This window comes from Melanerpes formicivorus, unplaced genomic scaffold (genome assembly GCF_026170545.1).
Source record: "Melanerpes formicivorus ecotype bairdi unplaced genomic scaffold, bMelFor1.0.p_v2 SCAF_29, whole genome shotgun sequence".
Lineage (NCBI taxonomy): Eukaryota > Metazoa > Chordata > Aves > Piciformes > Picidae > Melanerpes > Melanerpes formicivorus.
In genome coordinates this window covers 4070688-4088283 of record NW_027142381.1, presented here as the reverse complement: position 1 = coordinate 4088283, position 17596 = coordinate 4070688, and the positions used below count along the sequence as shown (strand labels likewise).

The following is a 17596-nucleotide window of genomic DNA, read 5'->3' as shown; positions in this document are numbered from 1 at the left end:
CCTTTTTTTTTTTTTTCCTCTCTTCCCTTCCCCGTTCCCTACCCCTCGCTCCTCCCCAAGCGGTGAGTTTTCAGTGTAAATACCATTTTGTTCGGTGCTGGTGTGGGATTTGGCTGAAAGTGACCTATTTTAAAGACCTTTTATTGCTTCCCCTCAGCATTGCATGTGGCCGCCGATCCCGTTAGCCAAATAGCGTTTCCCAACCATTTTAATTTGTCAGATTAAAGCGTCTCATGGAGGCTCGATTTCTGTAACCCGGGTGTCGTTAGGAGCACGGTTCAGCTTGCTTTGCTGCAAGCATCTTTGGATCATTTGAGTTCACCTTTGTCACTGTGAAAGCTGAAAATAAATACCGAGGCGATACCTGGAACATGCAGTTGTACCATTGTGTTGGGCGCGGTGCAAGAAATGGGGCGGGGGGAGAACCCGGGATTAAAATGGTTGTTGTCAAATGTAGATCTTTACGTGTCTTGGTTAAAAAAAAATAATTAGTAATTAATGACAGAACGGTATTAGGCTTGAGGACTTTGTTTTCTTCGGGAAGAAAAAAACAACCAACAATGCTTCGTGTTTATCGTGCTTGTCTCTACTGCTTATCATGGTATGGAGTGTTTCATTAGGTGGTATTTTAGTGGCTCGGTTGGTTAAATAGCAGTTGCATTAACTAGTTGAACAAATTGTGTCCTTCACCTTCGACTGTTGCATTTTGAGAGCCCTTACCAGCAGTGTGCCCATGCATGCCAAGGGCGGATTAATAAGATGTTACCTAAAGGTTTGGATGTTATCGATTCCTTACTATTAATGCTATTTATAGTGCAGTTGACATGGCTCTTGTTTTATGTGTTTGGATAAAGGTTATCGGCCTGGATGGCTTCAGATGAAATGATCCCAAAATACCACTCCTAACACCATCTATATTCACATATATCTATATTGCTGAGTAGTATAGTTGAGATCTTCAGTGTCTGAAAAATAGCTTTAGTAGGTAGCACATCGTAACAGTGAAAAGAGTGGAGAGCTGTGATATATCTTGACCCTGGTGAAGGTTCATTTTCCTGTTTCAGGATTACAGAGTTGCACTAACGTTGCAATACATATGCTTTTTAGATACATTTTTCTTGAAACTGCTTCGATTCTAGGTCTTCCTTGCCTTTGTGCCTGTTCCTAGTGAGCATGCCATAGTTTTTGCTACTTCTATCCAAGGGCAAACCTCATCGACGATTGGTTTCAGCCTTCATATTAGATTCTCCACAACACTGGCCTAGTTCTCTGAGTGGTGTGTTTGCCATTTTTAGGACTCCTCTTCCTTTAATCTCTAGACTGAAATACATAGATAAACTTGAACCTTAATTTGTCCTTTGAACTTGAGCGAGAATGTTTTTCTCCTCTGGTAAGAATGTCTCACTGAAGAGAAAGTGATTGTGGTGGAACAGCTTAAATTAAATTGAATCCTGTTGAAACACAATGCCTGAAGTGAAAACTCCTTGGATGGATTGGTATTTTTTTTCTTCTTTCTAACTAGACTGAAATTAAGTGCTGCATGTAGGGGACCAGATGTTGGCATTAAAATTATGCACAGATAAGGTGACTTGGGCCTCAAGTGAGACAATTGGAAAAAGTTACCTGTCCTAGGTCTCTGTTTAATTCTGGTGTAAGTCAAGATGGAGGTTTTTAGGTGTTTGTTTCCACCCAGATAACATTTCCATTTGAGCAGCTTTCATCTCTGACTGTCCATGATAATTCATCAGTTTTTGTCACCACAATAACATGTTTTTGATGAGTTGTTAGACAACCTCAGTTTTTGTACTTGGTGAGGTAGATTAGAAGAGAAGCAAATATCACAGTAATAATTACATCTTCAGATGTATCCTAGTAGTGGATTTCCTGTAATGAGGATGTTTGGTGGAGAACAATAGATATGGCAAAGAATTCAGAGATTTGTTTTAAAGATGTTGTATGTCGCTGACTCTGCAGTAGTGAGTTCCACTTTGAGGCAGCCATTGCACACTCAACAGGAACATTAGGTGGTTTTCAGGTACTTTATTTTCAAGTGCTAATGCTCTTTCTAGCAGAGACAGTGCTGCTGCTGTTTTCTCTCCTGTCTCTTCTGCAAGGATGTACTTCTGATCTAACCTAACAGAGACTCCAGTCATTTGCAAGCTATGCCTTGTGAGATGGTATGGATATTTTCTCAAAGAAGAAAATGTTTTGGGTTGAGCTGGCACTCACTGTGAACCAGAAGTGGTTCACCAGAAGCTATGATAAATATCACTTCTCGTACTCCATTCTCAATGTATTTTGGAGAACACTTGCATCATCAGTGAGATCCTATCTTAGGAGCATTTTCTGTTGTCCTTCTGTTCATATTAAAATCACATAAACAACATAGTGTTTTGTTGAAGTGCACACCAGAAGCTATGAAAAGCTTTGGTATTCTCAGTGGTGACCCAGGCTCTTGCCTTCTGAATTACAGTGATTATGGGTGGCCATCACGTTTTTCCTGCCCAAGTATGCTATGCAGTATGAAGGGGTTTAATTTCATTTTCTTTTGTGAACCTGGATGAAGGAAAGATCTTAAATTGAAGTCTGGGCTAGGATCATGTCTGAATCGGAAGCTATCCTGGGTCTGACAGCCGGGTTTCAGTTATGGGTGACACAGATGTCCTCCCTGGGTTAGCCATGTGTGAGACAAGCTTGTCTATAGCGGTGCAGAGGGGGATGATTTAACACTTTCTAAGACTGATGGCTGTCCTTTCATAACTCCTGAATGTGTCTTACTCTTCCCAACAAACTGCTCATTCTTGACTGCCATGACATAGGATAAAACCCTGGTCTGTGCAGCCTTGTGCTTGCTGGCGAGTTCCTCTTATGGTAGAAGTTGATTTAGATGTGTGGTCCCGTCCTCCATCTACTTTTCCCTTGGCTCTGATCTTTGATCCTGCACTGAGCTGTGCCAGCAGAAAACTAACCCAAGGAAAACCACAGTTTTGTGTTAGCTTGGTGATCTGAAGTAGCTTGGTGCATGGTTAGATGATGCTGGAAGCAACCCAGGGGACTGGGCTGCACCACGACAGCCAGCAATTAGATCAGTTTCTGCTGCCATGAAACCACAGCTTGCTCAGAGAGCGAAGTGTTTGGAGATGGAGGTGGTTGGTGGCACTTCTTCCTAAACTTGTAGTAGCTAAATTTCGGGACTCTTTTGTTTTCATTGTTCTTTAGTGTGCTGAGGAGTTGCTCATCATACATTGATTTCTTTGTGGAGAAGAGGCTGGAAAAAATCCAGTGGGTAAAGGGTCAGAAAACCACTAATCCCCTCATGTGAAGTTCCAGAGGGAGCTCAGCTGTGCAGAGCTGTGAAGCAGAGTCCTTCCTGTGAAAGCAGGACTTAAAACATAAAAACATGAAATGAGAGGTGAAGTGCAAAGTGTCTGAGGGGGAAAAGTGTGCAGGAAACGGGAGGAAAGGATGGAGAGTGGTTTAAAAGCACAGTTGGCTTCTAGACACTGTATTCCCTCCTCCTTGGCTAAGTGCTCATTTACAGTACAAAAAGTGGAGGAAGGAGTACTGTCTGAAGGCCCTTAGAAACACAATGGACATTAGACAGCACAATGGGAGCTCAAACCGTGGTTTCTTAAAGCAGTTTTAAACCAAATACTTGGTGATCACTGGAATGACAACGTTTTTTTAATTACCAAAAGGGAAGCCATTGAGAACTTGCAATGCTTTGTCAGAAAGTAGTACATTCTGACTCTTGACATTTTAACTCTTTTGGGTTGTTTTGTTTTGCTTTTAACGTCCTTCTAAACCTTGGTTTCCTTTCCAGGAGAATAAGGCAAGGTAGCCACTGTAAACATAGCATGAAATTGCCAAAGCATCAATAAATTTTGTCTAAACAGAAAGATTTCTTCATTTAGTGGGAGCTTGCCGAGTCCAGCTATGTTGAGTTAGTTACACACCTATGTTGTAGTTCAGGATGAGGTTTTGCTTCTCTCAGGGCTATGATGAGGACAGTCTGATGTGAGTTGCAGGGATGATGGCTTCTTAATGTGAGTGGACAGTAGCTGATAGTTTTGCCTGTTGTATTGCTTGGCTAGAAGCAGTTTTGATTTTTCTCTGGAGGTCAGGATGGGTGACAGCATGGGATTTACATATTGAATTTTGTCCTTCGAATGGAAAAGGCTAGAAATGTTTTGTTTTGAGGAAATTTAGGTCTTGAGGAAAGAAGGAAAAATCACAGAACTCTCAAGCTGGCAGGCTCTGCAGTTTTCTGTGCCTGTGATCTTCTACTGACCCTTACTACGCTCCTGGCTACAGCCATGAAAATATTTTCTTTAGAGTGAGATGTAATTTTATGAAAACAGTTTGCTGCTGCACTTGTCAAGTGCAGCATGTTTACAGGGCAGCCTTCTATTGGAATGAGGGTGAGTGGGGACTGAGAATGTAATTGGAAGCTTTTGCTGCATGTCAGTGATGTCAAGCTGTATTTGAAAGGTAAATTTTGACATTTAATGTTAATATCAGAGATTCTTCCTTACAGCTTTCAGACCAAAAGCCAGTGTGTGCTATACCTGAACTCTTAAAATATGAATAAAGTTGCTTTCAGCCTTTCACTTAGGTCAGCTATACTTTGAATACACTTACTCCTCCCTATGGTTTGCTGTCATTCACTGAGCATCAGTAGGTGATTTTTTTTGAGGGGTTAGGTCCTTCAGGGTCAGTCCCTTTGCATTGCTGGTTCAGCTTCAGTTCGTTCTGACCTGGCTGATTTCTAACCCTTGGAAAGCTTTGGGTTCAAGGAGCATAGTAGAGTGCAACGTGTTGGAATGTATGTTGAAAAGGTATGGGGAACATTTCTTGTGACAGTTTTTGGCCTGTTCCCTGTGTCATAGGCTGACATGACACCTGTCCATGTGTTGTCTGTTTTTCCAAACATCCAGCAATCCTTCTTCTTCCCTGACATTACTACTCAAAGGCAGCAACAGACCCATGAGTCCATTCCCAGAGAGCTGTTGTATTGGGATTTCTTGGAAGAATCCTATGTGGTATTGCACATGTTTGTTGTGTTTGCCTCCCTCCCCTTTCTTAATACGCATTTCTTATTGCTCCCCCCTTAGTCCACTTTTATTGATGACTGTCACTCCCTCCCCCAGCCAAAGAGATGAGAAGAGAGGTTATTTTTGCTAACACTGTTTCTCAAATAGGCCACGGGTAGACAGTAAGTAGTGCACTAACTTTCTCCATGGGAAACCATCAGTTATTAGGATTTCTCAAGCTGCGTCCCAGTGGCGGTGCAACATGTTTCTTCTTTAGTTCTGGCTTGCAGTTGTCAGTGGTGTGAGCTCCTCCCAGTTCCCACTTCCTTGTAACCCAATCTGAATAAAGATCATGGGATTTGAATGTGCTTTGCTTCTCTGCTGCACCTCTTGAGTGTTAGGGTTGTCTCTTGTGCTCCTCACAAACTGTACACAGTGATCTTTGCTTTTTGGCTTTGTCTATTCCAAAGAGCAGTTGACAGTTGTTAAAATCAGTTCTGGGCCAGCCATGATTTGATGCAATTAAACTGTGTTAAATATGTTCCAGAACTGTTTCTTGGCCTAGATAGCAAACTAGTTAAAACCTGGGTTTGAAATCTATTTCTGTATGATTTGGCCTTATACCCCTAGGTAGGCTGTCTACTTCTTCAAGGGTCAAACAGAGCACAGGATCTGTGCACAGCACAGGCTCTTCTGCCTTGAAACCCACCACCCTTCTACATCTCCATGGGCTTTTTTCCTTGCTCTTTGCATATTGAAGTCTTGAGAATTAGTTACTTGACTTAGTGTGGTAATGAGGCTTTACCACCCATGAAGACTAACTCTGTTGCAGTGGTATGACTTTCTCTGGCTTCAGCTGAGCAGGTACAAACCCCATGTTATATCAGTGTACCCTAGGATGCAGGCAGGCTCCTAGATTGAGTTTTTGGTGAAAATTTGCAACTCTAATTAAAAAAGGGTAACCTAGGCCTTCACAAAAAAATCATGCTGGCTTCCAGAAGTGCATATCAAAGTTGGGAAGGAAATAATGATACATTTCAGAGGCAATGCCTTACTAAGAATGCCAAACTCCATTTTTACTCTAGGGTAATTGCCATATAGGCAAATCCTGAACTCTTACCTGGGTTTTTGGCTTAATTTTCCTTCTTCCTTTTCCACACAAACCCCCTCTAACCCATCCTTTGAAGTATTTAAAACTAGGTTAGTCTCTGGCTGGAGGTGTGTGGTAGAACCTCCTGTTAAATCTTGCTGGGACCTGCCCGTTTTGCAGCAAGAATGCAGGCGAGCCCATCTGAATGCTGATCATCTGGCCTTTGTGGAGGATGGAACATTATTTTTCCTTCATTTGATACAATACATGGGCAAAGGAATTGTAGAGCATCTCCATTCCAAAAGCCAGCCAAGTGCCCAGTGCTGTGCAAGAGTGCCCATAGAGGTGGGGGAGAGAGGGCCTTGTGAGGAGACTTGTTCTGGGTTTAGTTAATTGCATGGCAATCACTGCAGAAACTTCCTTCTCACACTCTTAGAAGATGTTGCTGTGAGCTCAAAAGTTGACCACATTCTTCCAAGATCAACCTACACAGCAGTCCTGACCTGACCAGAATCTTCAAAGTTTCACTCTATTGCTGCCTGGGAAGATAGACTGCAGAGTCCAAACACTAAACCAACCTGGACTTAGGAAGAGGTCATGCATGCCTTTTAGCCAAAACCAAATGTTGTGGCAGAAGCAGGTTCTCATCCTCACCATTACCCTTGATTTCAGTGCACTGCTCATGTCTTAAATTCATTTGCAAAAACAAAACAGGGCAAAAGATTTGTTCCTGATTTGACAAGAACAGGCAGAGCTCTTTGGATCCTTGACTAACATGTAAATAGTAGTTTACTTCTAAGGAATGTGATTTACCTTTTCTAGCTCACAGTTACTCACAAAACCAAAGAACATTTGAAAGAATTACTTGCTAGTTTATTGGAAAAGATTTGACATGTGGATTTTGATGCCCCCACTTCAAAGAAGTAGTTGGGAAAAATCCCTTGATTTTGCAAGATGTTTTAAGGCTTGGTGCTTTTTCAGCCTCTGTCCCTTGAAAATATTCAAGTACACTTAATTTTCAGTATCTTGTATGCTCTGGCAGGGGTTGTTGGACTAGATGATCTCTCAAGGTCCCTTCCAACCCCTAACCTTCTGTGATTTTCCCCTGTTGCAGGAATTGGTAACTGTGGGTGACTGCAGGGGGACTGTCACACAGGGCTTTGGAGTCTTTCCATAGTGACTTGGTCCAGCACCAAGGTGTGTGATCCTCACTTGAATAGTCTTCCCATTGCACTCTCTGCTCTTGAAAATTAATTACTGTAGTGAGTATAAATTGGTGTAATCACTATGCTTTTTGTAGGCATTACAAACATTTTTCTGTTTAAATAGAAAGAGCTGCCATTAATATTAATATGGTGAGAAATGAAATATTAATACACAAATAGAAATGTAAGTAAGCTATATAACACAGGAAGATTAACTTACACATGTGATGTTTTTATAGTCAGTAGGGTGATAACAATAGTGATTCCCAGTTCTGAATTTCATCCACAAATCTCAAGGTATTTTGAAATGGATGATGAATGCATGTTTAGTTTTCACAGTTATGAGGTGGGGATACTGAAGTACAGGTGGAGGACTTGAGTGATTCACCTAGCATAACTGGTGGTAGAGGTAAAAGAATTTGTCTCCTTGGTCCCCAGCTACCATCTGACCAGCAGGACTTCAGTACCTCCTTGGTTGGAAAAGTAGAAGCAGAAGTGTGTGAGATGCTGCATTGTCTGTGATGTGTGGTGGAGCAGCACTGACCTCCAAGTTTGGCAGCACCCCTGTCCCAGATCTCTTCCTGAAAGCCTGGATGACCTACTAATAACACAGGGGATTGGTTTTTTTGGTTCATCATGTCAGCTCTAGGTAGATTTTTCTTATCATAATGGCAGGTTGATGCTGTTGATGAATGAGCTGGCTGAATCCTGAAATCTGCAATATTATGTGTCACTGTGGTGTGACCTTTTGCTGATTCTTATTTTCAAATTAATTTGAAAGGCATCTTCAACACATTGTAGATCAGTCCCTGGACCTGATGAACAACAGAGCCTTTCAATTTTGAGAGTCACTCACACACAGGATAAGTGGGGGCTGTAAAGTAAAATTGTTCTTGTGTGCATATGTAATTGGAAGACTTGGGGATTGTCTGGACTTCTTTGTGGAGGCAGAATGTATCCTTTTATCCTGTTTGTGCAGTCCCTGCTACAGCTGAGTCTCACATCTTCTTAAGGGTCTAGTTACTGTGTAATGCAAATGCATTCTGCTGTTTTCTGTAAAAAGCTGAAAGCTTTCTCACCTGATGCACTAGGAAAAAGCAGAGCTTGAAGCCCCTGTACCTGTCAGGAATCTGCAAGCATGGCTGAGGGAGCCATTGCTCAGTTCATCACAAGTAGCTTTTATCTGTTCTAGATTCTCCTTTAACTGTCTCTGCAGAGAGGTTGGCAGTGTTGGTATTCATTTGAAGCATATCCATGCAGTAAAATTGTTGGGGTTTATTTGGAAAGAATAAAACCCAAGGATTTTGTTGCCTCAGTCATGTTATGTTTAAATTAGAATAACACAAAAAGACATAAAAACCTTGGCATTGGAGTCCCTGAATGGAAGTGCTCAGTGTTTTGGGACCTTGGTTTTCCGAGGGGTTTTTGTGCGGCGTTGCCACAGCCACGGAATACGAAATTCAGCAAGTTTCCTCCGTGATCTGCTTTCAGCTTTGCAACTAATGCTACCTGTGCTGCATTGAAATAGTCCTTACCTGTTTATCATGCCCATTGCAAAATCTACCCACCTATTTACATAGGTGTTGGGGAAACAAGGGTGGTACAATCTAGCAGGAGTGGTATGGAGCAGCATGAGTGGAAGGAGAGCATGGTGTGAGTTGTGATCCTACTTGTCTGCTTATTTGCTGGTTTGGAGGCAGTGAGCACCTGCTGATTTAGGGGTTCTCTATATGTGATTTCATGCCTGTGATTAGCATTTCTAAGGACATGACACATATGGTCTCACCACTAAAGTACATTCTCTAAAGTATGCAAGTAGAAAATTACAGAGATGGTCACTGTCCGTCTGTCCTGACTGGTCTCCAGAGTTAACCCGACAGGACTCGGCACGCTTCAGTGGGCCCATCTGATATAACAGACCTTGGACTTCAACCTTATGAGTAAAATTCCTTCTCTGGTTGGAGTTACCACCTTCTTTTGATGCTTCCTTAATGACAGTTGTTTGCCTCATTTTCTTGGTTTATAATCACTGGGGCAGAAGATGGAGCTATTTAGAGCGCATGTGCCACTGCCCATTTTACTCTTTATAGGAAGCTGCCTCTCAGAAATCTGGAGCTGCATTTCATCTGAAATCAACCATTTGTTAGGCCAGAACTTCTCAAGGTAGATGATGAATGGTAATAACAGAACTTGTAAGCTCAGGGGAGGTGTGAGGGATCCTGTGCCTTTCAAAAATGGTTTTCTGGACACACTCTTGAGAAGGAGACCTGCTTAGTTGATGTTATTGTTGGAGCATTGTCCCCGAGTTAATGGAAAAGCTATGTTTGTTTTGCTGCTTTGAGAAATTATTAGTATTCTGTCTGAACTGAGCAGGCTGCTAACACTGATTAGCTTATGCATAAGGTGGAGATGGCAATCTCCTTAATTTCATGTTTAATTACCAAAAAAATCACAGCAAAGAGCTATCGAATGATTTGTCACCGTTGTGCTGTTCAGAAGCTATCAGTGGAACCATGTGACCATGTATTTAATATCTTCCCCTTCTATAATTTTCTCCTGTTTTTTTTTCCCCCCTTCACTGTTTGTTCTTGTTGCTATTTAAAATGAAGCCATAAATTGTTAGGACCAAGGGAAGTGGCCTTGTACCACCTACTGTGGCGTTTTCAGTCTCCAAGAAGCACCTTGGACATTTGCTTCCAAGATTTTGTGGCTATCTCTTACTTAAGGCCTGTTATTTCTGAGCAGCCCAGTCATGGTGGTGTGTTGAGTTCAGGTATTACATGAAGGATAGATCTTGTAACGTGGTGCAGTCAGTGCACATGTTCCAGCATGGGCCTCTCCTCTGAGTTTTAATAACTATAGACAAGGTGTGAAAGCCTCCTTGCTGCAAGAGGAGTGGCTTTCCCCTCTGCAGGTGCTGCCTTCTGCATGCATACACATCCAGCCCTTCCTCTGCCTCTGGTGCAGCCTGTGTGCTTGCTCTGCAGGAGAGATGCTGCTTAGAATGCTTTCCTCTTCTGGAAGAAATAACTTTATGAATCTTTTTAAGTAAGAGCAGTTTTCACTTTACAGTGACTTAAACGTGCTGTTGTGTTTCGTTGTGGTGAAAGCCACTTGCCTGTGTAACTGAAACCAATAACAAAACACAGGCATAAACAGGCATAAACCAGTGAAGAATTCAAAGTATCTCTATAGGCAAACAGTAACTCAACACCTTTGATTTTGATTCTGCCTGGCCTGGGAAACATCAGGACTGATGGGGCTGTTCCCCTGGGCTAGGGGTCTGAAGGGAACATTCCTCTCCCTCAGGACACACTGAGTTTTGAGTTGTCCGTAAAAGCCAGAAGTAGAGCCGTTTTGTTGAGCTCTTGTCTGAGGGAGAGCTGCGCTGCTTTCCTCCTCTCCTCCTCTTTGGTTTTTTTTTCCTTCTCCTTTTTTTTTTTTAGGTGTGATGTCATCATTCTGCGAGGTCTGCACTGCTGCGTCCTCCAGGAAAACAAAACAGGGGACAAGACCTGAATGTCAAATGCAAAAACCCAAGCAGATCTGATTCTTTTTCTCCTCCCTCCCCCTTTTTCTTTGAAAGGAGCTTTCAAGCTGACTTTATACAACAGGAATTAGCTAAATAGAAAGAAGAGAGTGAGGGAAGCACAATTACTGCTTTCCAGTTCTGACTATCAGGTTCTCAAAATTACTTCTTCCTGCCTTGTTGGAGGATGTGATGTATATTATGTGTCAGATGCGAATAGATGGCATTTTATAAGTAGGATCTAAGTCCCCCTTGCTTTAGGGATCTTTTTTAATGTAACCTTTCTCTGTTTTTTTATCCATTTTGGAGATACTTAAATGAGCCCTGCATGGTTACTTCTTGTCATGCTTGTCTTGGTTTCTACCAGAGAGCTGTCTCATACACTTCAGATGTTTGTATAAATACCTTGGTATTACTAACAGCAGCCATCCACCAAGATTACTGTTGGGCCCTGGCCAGGGTCATGGGAGCAGCCAAAACCAACTGCAGGACTGATAGAACCAGGCTGATTTTGTTCAAGCATGGGAAATGTAATACAAGAGTGTATCCCAGTTCTTCCTTCTTGATGGGAGCCCTTTTGTGGCCTAGCAGCTACTGGCTGTCTTGCAGCTTGTTGGCTCAGCAATGTGGTTCATGTAAATATGGGCAGGTTTATTCTTTTTTAAGCTTAGAGCTTTAGATATTCCCTCACTCAACATGACTTTGCAAAATAATCTGCAGAGAGGCTTTTTTAGCTATTTGGAGGCTGCAAACTCTTGAAGTTTTGGTTGTGAGAGGATGGGCTGGTGGTCTCTTGAGAAGCTCTCCAGATGTTGTAAGAACTTCTGGGCAGCAAACAACACTGGGGCTGATATTCTTTGCTCTGTTGTGCTCAGGAACCTTAATTACTTCTTGGTTGTGCTTTGTAGCTCGTGTCGAAAAAGTAAATAGTGTTTTCTGGCATGGCTTCTGGAGTTCTCAGTAGCTCCCTGTCCAGCTGGGCTGCAGGGGTGATCTGCATGCATGATGAGGGAGCAGTTCTTGCTTTTTGCTGGTCGGTTGTTAGGGGTGTATCTGCCCAAGGTATCTGGAGGTTGTCCTACTTTCCTAGCTCAAAAAATCCAAGATCCTTAGAATTTGTACAATGGACACCTGACTTTCCCTTTGTTTATTAGCCAACAGGAGCAGTTAGCAAATAGTTCTCCTTTTAATAAAGGAAATGTTGCCTGGAACTTTGCTGGTTGTTTTTTCCCCTTCTTATTTGTCTGTTCCTACTGACAAACAAAAGGCATAATCCAGTATTCCAAACTGCTGAAAAAGAGGCTTCGAATTGCCAGGTATGAAATTATGCTGCTTGTTCCATTACCAGTAGGAAACTGCATGTGAGATGTTTCAAAACCTACAAAGGAGAAAGTTCTTTGTATGTGTGAATTTAGTATTCACAAAAGGTGTCAGATTGACAGCCTTGGAGATTGTGGAGATTGGAATTTTATTTATCCCTAGAGTAGGTACAGTGCAGACTGCAACAGTGCAAAAAATGTTTGTAGTCTTCTGCTGTTACCCCTTGCTCCTGCCCTTCGCAGGCAGTCCTCAGGGCTGAGGTGCTCCTTCATTCTCCAAGCCTCTACAAATGCCTGGCTGCCAGATGGATGTGAGGCTGGATTCTTGTGTATGATATGGGTGCTTGTCTCCTGAAATCTAAAGGGATGTGAAAGGCATTTGCTAACATCTACCTCTACACAGCCATTGGAGCAGAGACAGTGCTCAGCCCCACGTTCTCTGGTGGCCTCCAGCCCCACGTTCTCTGGTTGCATGCAGTCTGTGACTCCTGAGTCAAAAGGTGCTAGCAGTCATGATTCTTTCATTCCCTGACTTACCCTTTCCTCTGCAAAGGTTTGACACTATCTTGTGATAAATGTAAATTATGTTGAGACAGAAGATTATAAAATCTGGTGAATTATTAACTGCTCCTTATTGACTGGGCACTGGGTGAAACTTGACAAAGAACCACAGGTCCTGTGTGTTTGAGAAACAGGACATCAGACCTTTCTGGTTTTGCTGGGAACTTGTGTGGTGTTGGACAGGTCACCTCTTAGTCACCTAGTTTACATGTTTGTAAGGGAAGAATGTTTATTACAACACTGCTAAATAGCCAGCAAACATCAGGTGCTTTGTAAGCCTTGGTAATGAAAGTACAGGTCAGATGTGACATTGTGCATTTGGCAGTTGAATAATATCCTCTTAAGAGCAAAGAGTGAAAATGGGAAAAAAAGAGAGAGAAATGGATCAACCTCTATTTACCAGAGCTCTCTGGCCTTTCTATACTTTTCCAGACCCAGGATAAGACCTGAGAAATGCCAAAAGAACCTGTGAATGGAGAAGTCAGAGGTGTGGTCCTCTCCATCCTGTTGAGCTGACACAGTCAGCTGATGTTAGTCATGTAGAGTTGTCCTGAAACGACTGGCCTGAGCTGTGATCTGCTTGCTTCTGTCACTGTGAGCAAAGACTTTGAATACCACACACTGATAATGTTTCAGCTTCAGAATGAATGGTGGTTATTTCAGAGAGATGATTTTATTTTACCTTTCACCAGCAATTAAACACCAGCAACCCCACTGCAGACCACTGCTCCTGTCCCGAAAGGCTCTTTGTGGAAGCTTCTGCTGTTCACCAGGACAACATTTCTAATGCAGTTTCTCCATACAAAGTACCCGTGGCATGATGAAATCCAACCATGCATAGCTATTGTTAATGAAGCTGGATTTCAGATCACAACTGCTTGCCTTCTCATGTCCTTTTTTTACTTCTTAAATTCCATGAGTTTTCTTAAAATGTAGGTGAAGAATGCTGCGCTTTTTTTCTGCCTCGGGCTAAGGACTCGCTCGCTGCAGCTGTGTAAAAGGCAGATTCCTAAGGTGGTCCTCTTCTTGACAGCATTTAAGGGAACCTGGACAGATATGGTGACAGTACTGACACTCCAATGGAGGCAGCTTCTCTTGTCTAAAAATGTTTGGTAAACTCTCTCAGGAAAGAAAGGGGGTCTGTGGGAGGTGGCATGTAAGAAAAGTGCAGTGTTTGTGAGAGTTGTCCATTGGAGAAAATGAAAATGGAGAAAGAATTCCCAAGCCCTGTTTCTGAAGGAAAAAAGCTAACATGGAAGCAAAACAGAGGTGATCTATTTTGGAAAAATGCCTAATGTCCCCTGGGAAGGTCTGTCCCATTGCTCTCTTGAGACTGATCTTACAGCTGTCCTTAGCCTCTGCTCCTTTACCTCTTCCTGATAGAGCTAGACCCGTGTCACACATTTACAGACAGTCTTAAGGAAGCCCTTCAGACCATGCAGCTTAATCCTGCTGCAGCTCTGCCATGTAGCTATAGCTTTGTGTAGTAGCTTTTATCCTCTCCACTTACCATCCTTCATTAGATGGCATGATTGTGTGACTCTGAGTAGCACAGTTTAGCTTTGACCAAATCACCGATTGCCTCCAGATCAGAGACTCCTCAGAACAGCCACTGCTGCCATCCAGCCAGGCACAGGCTGCTGTGCTGCCTGAGACAAAGGCCTTTGAGCTCAGTCCCTGCCAGCAGTGCTTGCTTAAGGAGAAGTGCAAGATCATTTTAATTGGCTTTTTCTTTGCAATGCTTTTCCTTTACTATGTCTCCTAAAGAACAGGGCAGTCTTGGAAAAGTCACCTGTTGGCAGCTCCCTGCCTCACCTCATGCAAAAGCTGAGGCCAGAGTCCTTGAAACAGGTAGGACAACCTTGTTTGCAGAAACCCAAGTGTGAGAGCAGGTTCCACCATATCTCAATTAACCTTTTATTTAAAGGCACAGAAGAGAGTTTTGTCCATCGACTGAAGCAATCAAATTATCGTTCACCTCAGCTAAAGGGTAGGAGTGGAGATGGTTGCTGATTGTTTCTTTTTCATTCATTTGCCTTTGTGAATGATTGCTGAGAACAGCTGGATTAAGCAGCTTTGTGTGTGAGCACACAAAGGACCCATGGAATAGAAAGGTGTTTGCATCTGTGCTATTGGAATAGACCAATTTCTGATTACAGTTTTCAGTCAAATTTAGGATGGATATGTTCCTACTTGAGCTGAAATTGCTTTTTCAGCCTTAAAATGCTTTAACACTTACTAGGTACATTCAAGTGAGTTAAGGACTTTCCTTCTCTTTCCAGGCCAGAAGAAAAGTGCTGTATTTCTTGCTTGGGAGCTGAAGAGTTGATGTAGAGGGGAAAAAAACTACTCCCAGTAAGAGTCAGCCAGGGTGGGATGGACCTTGGGCATTGAAACCTGCTTTGTGGGCCTTGTTACTGAATTGTTCCACCATTTGCTTCAGGTGCAGATGCTGACCTACCTCTTTCATCCCTTGTATTCAGGACAATTAGTAATACTGCCAAACCCAGAAAAGAGCCAGATAATGGTTTTTAAAGCAGGCTTTTGGAGAAAAGATGTAATCATTTACCTTCTGCATGCACAGTGATGTGTGGGCTTAACCTGTCTTTCTAGTGGAGAGGCAGTCAGGCAACAGGATGTCCTAGACTGTGACTTGATGGAATTTTTAGTGGTAAACCTCCTGTGAGGAAAGCTCTGCTGAGTTTATTGGTCTGTTACCCTGCAATGGATTCCACTCTTCACTTCTTTAGTGCTTGCAGATGCTGGTGTTCAGAGAAAACACAGCACCTGAGCATTCCATGCATGTGCCTTCCTCCTAGTGACACAGATAAAATAATGCTATAGGCAGGTAAAGCATAAAGGTGAATTTGGTTTGTATAGAAGTTCCATCAAGATGGAGACCCTTTCTGTATTTGCAGAGCACCCCCTGGAGCAGAGGTCTGTTCCTTCCTGGAACCCTCTCTTCCAGTGCAGTGGTAACAAAAGGGTAATCCAGCACTGTGTGTTGCTTAGGCATGCTGCAGCTCCTCGTGCTGAGCAGGCAGTTGTCCTCAGAGAGCAGCCAAAGATGCTCCAGCCCTGGGCTATGGAAGATCAGAAGGACTTTTCCCTGCAAGAGGCTCCTCTTGTTTCTAGTTCCTAGACTGTCAGGAATCTCTGTCCTGTGTTCAGTGAATCATTCCTGGAGAGCACCCAGGCAGTGTGGAGGAGGCAAATGCCTGGTGTGAATGCAGGAGGCATAAAAGTCAGATGAGAGAGGAGAGATAAGAATATGTCAGGACAGAAGTGTAGTGAAACTGAGGCTGCAGAGGGACAGAAGAGGAAGGAGCTACAGCTGGTAGAGAAATGGAGCTGGAGGTTTGCAGGAGGGGTGACTTGGGAGCCCAGGAGATGGGGAGAGAGGCAGCAGGAGAAGCTGGGTTGGCACGGGAGATGGCAATGTGAATTCTGACACTTTCTAATTTTGGAGTGCTTGCCTTTGTAGCCTTAATAATTTTGTTCTAATACAGTAGATACAAAAAATACATTATATGTTCTGAGGAATTTGGTTGCTATGGAGATGGGTGTATAAGTACATAGGAGATGAGATGGCAGCAAATGGAACAGCTGTAATGTAGCACACAAACCTGTGACGGCCTGGATTGGGGAAGCAGGCCTTACAAACTTCTCCTGCTTCAGTCTCGTGTCTCACTGCAGGGGTGTCTGTTCCTGTGTGAAAGTGATGTCAGAGCTTCTACAACAAATGTTTTGGATTTATGGAATTTCAGCAGATGTTCCCAAAATTTGTGGGTAAATGGACCATGTACTGTGCCAGGACAGGGACTTCTCTGTGCTTACCCAGCCACTGGCAGTGCAGAACCAGTGCGTTTGTGCTGACCGGCTAGACCCATGCTGGCACCCTCCCTCCCCCTTGCTCAGATGCCAGGGTTGGCTGAGCCATGGGTGAGTGACTGGTTCTTGGGGTCACACAGTCACTTTTCCCCTCTTTACTCTTGGTGCCATATCTGGATGCCTATTAAGTGTGCCAGAAGCCATTGCTTTTGTTACAGCAGCTTGATGCTGGTGTGGTCTTGCTCATGGCAGCTGAGGATAGTGATGGGGAGGGGAGCAAGAGCATCCTGGGGTTTGTCAGGGAGAAATGTGGGGTCGCTGCCATCACAGGAGTGGAAATGATGATGGTTCTTGTACACTTCTTATCCCTACCTTCCCCTCTTCTGCAGCTAGGATGTGTTTTGTATGCCCACGCACACCCGATTTAAAACCTACTTGTACAGTGTTTCCCATGCTTGGGTTGTGAGGGGGCTTATCCTCAACAGGAGGGGGGTGCTGGAAAGCTGACAGAGCAAGACAGTGGTGGAGGTGGAAGAGCACTGCGAGGACAGTTCATCTCATGTAGGTGAAGGCCAGTACAGCACAGGACGCAGCCTCGTGTTGGAGGTTCCTTAAAGCCAAGTCTGGTGAAATGGTTTAGGGACTGACTATAGGAAGATAAGTTAGTGCTGGTGGAAGGAGGAAGTGTGGGCTGGATGGAAGCTGCTGATAGTTGTTAAAGACTAGTCTCCAGAGAATTATAAATGGTGTTTTGGGCTTGATGAGGGTGCTGTGTTCAAATCTGCTGGGGCAAGATGGGGCATCATCAATCCAGAGGAGGGCTGGAGTCTCACTGGGCAGGACTGAATGAGCTGCAGTGGAGACAAAAATGGGATTGTACAAAGTGTATGGTCTTGCAGTAACAACAAATACAACATAGCTCAAATTTGTATTGTTATAGATGTGTAGAATATATAAATACATTAAATGTGAAAATGTGGTTTAGCAGTTAAAAATGGAAACAGGAAGGGTTTGAGTATGTCTCTTGA

General features: G+C 43.2%; 1 protein-coding gene across 1 annotated transcript in view; it reads left to right on the top strand.

The window, feature by feature from the left end:
- Nucleotides 1-17596, top strand: part of TAOK1 (TAO kinase 1) — a 72365-nt gene that overhangs the window by 968 nt on the left and 53801 nt on the right. The gene's annotated exons all lie outside the window — the stretch shown is intronic.